The sequence below is a fragment of the Saccostrea cucullata genome, unplaced genomic scaffold, assembly GCF_032062105.1.
Source record: "Saccostrea cucullata isolate Sc308-1 unplaced genomic scaffold, CSIRO_AGI_Scuc_v1 ctg5186, whole genome shotgun sequence".
Taxonomy (NCBI): domain Eukaryota; kingdom Metazoa; phylum Mollusca; class Bivalvia; order Ostreida; family Ostreidae; genus Saccostrea; species Saccostrea cuccullata.
This window is the reverse complement of record NW_026930197.1, coordinates 1-2,909: the sequence shown is the minus strand read 5'-3', so window position 1 is coordinate 2,909 and position 2,909 is coordinate 1. Positions and strand designations below refer to the sequence as shown.

General features: G+C 29.9%; 1 long non-coding RNA gene across 1 annotated transcript; it reads left to right on the top strand.

The window, feature by feature from the left end:
• The first annotated feature begins 541 nt into the window (after positions 1 to 541).
• On the top strand, positions 542 to 2,790 carry LOC134283236 (uncharacterized). The gene is made up of 3 exons (XR_009995441.1): positions 542 to 697; positions 825 to 900; positions 2,714 to 2,790. It is a non-coding gene; the product is annotated as an uncharacterized LOC134283236 (long non-coding RNA).
• The last annotated feature ends 119 nt before the right edge of the window (positions 2,791 to 2,909 follow it).

Below are 2,909 nucleotides of genomic sequence, written 5' to 3'. Positions count from 1 at the left end.
GTACAGTCACTGGCATTGGAGTAAACTAAAGATTAAAGATGTAATAATCTTTAAAAAAAAACATTTTTCACATGGTTGACTACAATCGCCTCTAGTGTCTTTATTTTCCTGCTAAACTTTACTACTACTATGGTCTTTGGGGTAGTTTTTTTTTAGTGTTTTTTGTGGCAAATCATATGTTTTATCAGATACAAAGAGATGTCCGTTATTCTTTCTATGCGACGGTGGAAGAGCATACCCATTATGTTTATGTTAAATATGTTCATATTATACAAATATCGAACTTTCATTTGGTCGAATCATAGATATATCGACTTTACACAAAAGCATATCGACCAAGCATGAATTGACCGAATGAGAGAATCAATTTGTTATTCTAGGGCAAAAATCAGAATAGATAAAAGTACAAATATATCAAATTTTGTGAAGACCTTTCAGTTATTGAAAAATTTTATTGCAGTTGTGACAGCAGAGTTAGCATTTTTTTCTTACACTTATATAAGTTTTTTGTTAAAGGCTGTACTTTATATAACACAATAATCTAAAAATAAATTTCATACGTAACACACTACTTTTATGATAGAAATGTGCACTACTCAAGATCGTGCATCCATGTGCATTCCAATTAACATTGACGTGTTTCTAGAACATAAACAGATCTGCGAAGGTTATTTTTTCAAGTGGTAACACTATATGGGTAAGAAATTGTACTGAAATTTCCATTTTAATTATACTAAAATAATGTACATGTGAAAAAGTATGTTCAGCGTCATGATTTATGTGAAAACACACTCTGTGTGAATGTTTTCTTCTTTCATTTTCAGTTTGTTTTCGGAGAATATTCAAGCACCTCCTTAAATTGTAAACAGTTTGATTTTAAGAACTACCTTGCAGTCTAAGGTAAGATAATTAGTATTACAGGTGTGAAAAAACTATTGTGTGTTCTACATGACTGTATGTCCGATTATAAAAACTTTTCTTTTGTCATTTTTTTTTCAAAAAGGTGGGCGTACACAAAATTTTTACACATGCATATAGAATAAACGTTGATTAATTAGAAGGATAAGATTCGGTAGCTCTATCATGTCTAAGTGTTAAGCAAAAAAGAGGGAAAGTTCATCAAAAATCGATAAAATGTTCAAGGGCAGCTGTTCCTTACAGGTAGTATTGTCTTGAAGAAAGATTTTAAAGACATTTTAAAATAAATTCATTTCTTTTTTAACCTTGGTAAAATGACTTACTTGTGTTCTTTTTTGAATTCCGTGCAATCCATATTTTTAAAAAACCAAACTAACTAATAAATAACTAATAAGTTCCACTAGATAAGAAAATACACACCATTAAATCTTTTTAAAATCTTTTTCTAGCACAAAGAATTGATAACAGGATAAAAACTGAAGCTCAGATCTAACAATGTTCATTAAAAATGCAATGCCCTAAAATGTTTAACGCAATTGCTGAGAAATAATAAAAAAAATTCATTTTTGCGAAAATGAAATTATTAATCTATGTATCTTATTTAAAAAGTCACATTTCTGTTAATAATTCAATTCTTTTTTGGCACTAAATCACATATTATACAGAGATGTGTAGTTAGCTATATAAAACAAAATATTAATCTGTAGCAAGTTTGTTTCTTAAGAACCCTCTCTAAACTGCACACCAAAGAGTTCTGATTCTAAGGTATTTTTCTGGAGTATGAGTGAGAAATCTAGAAATTTACACAATGTTACTCAATTATGTAATCAATTCAAGTATTCTCAACATTTTAAAAGAAAAAATTAAATTATCTGAATGTGTTATTTACATGCATTTTCGCTATTGAAGTAATTAACAGTGATTTCTATTCATTGATACTGTGTTGTCTTTGAACATTTTTATTCCTGGGGGTAAATGCCACGCATCATACATTGAAAACTAGATAAATAAGCTCAATATTAACTCCTTTTTAAAATATAGATTTTTCTCAATGTCCAAAAAAATTGCTCTTGTGTAGATTACATTAAGACAGTGTCTGTTTTATAGACAAATTTGTTCTGTAGATATGCAATTCTTTGGATTAAGCAAACAAGAAAAAGTCTTAAGATCTAGTTTCCTTGAATAATTTTTCATAGGTTTTCGTCTTCAACAATAGTTTTACAATGGAAACAAAATATATTACCTTTAGAAATGACAGGATTAAAATACCTAGCTGTTTCTATATACGAGGGTCATTACTAAAATTTCGAGGACGATTTCCCCGTCCTCATATCATTCTTAACAGATTATAGATCAAAACATTTTTGTACATAATAACATTTACTTTGTCAAAGTTTGAAGTTCAATTTAATTTGATTTAATAGAACGCATGTTAGCCAAATATAAAGGCAATATGTTTTGTTACCATAGAGCACGCTTAACCAGCATTGTATCGTCAAAAACAACGTCGACAAAGTCTCTGAGACTTACTCTGCTTTTTAATTTATATATAGTTTGTGGAGTCTTCTCCAGTCATAATAACGTATCTGTAACACTTGATACCTAGTTTGCTCACAATTGTGCAAGCAGTTTGAACCAGATTGTCAAAGTTTTCACATTCTTTACAGCGAAACTCTATTAGTTCTGCCACAGTACTAGAGGAGCGCACACCGTCTTTTTTAAGTGCCCCGACAATTAAAAAAAATATGGTTGAGCTCTGAACACATTCATATGATGTTCAATTTTCTTTTTTCAGAGGAATATGAAAGGCAAAGAATTTCAAGTCCTTTGTGTTGTGATACTTTTGTTGTCCAACTGCCCCCTAGCGGGAGGTATATTGAATTTTATGAGTTTTACTTCTAAAAATATATTGAAATTTCTTATACTTTCATAACTTTAAAAAAGAGCTGAGCTATCTTTAATGTAAGCTGCTTCTCTACCACATTTCCCCT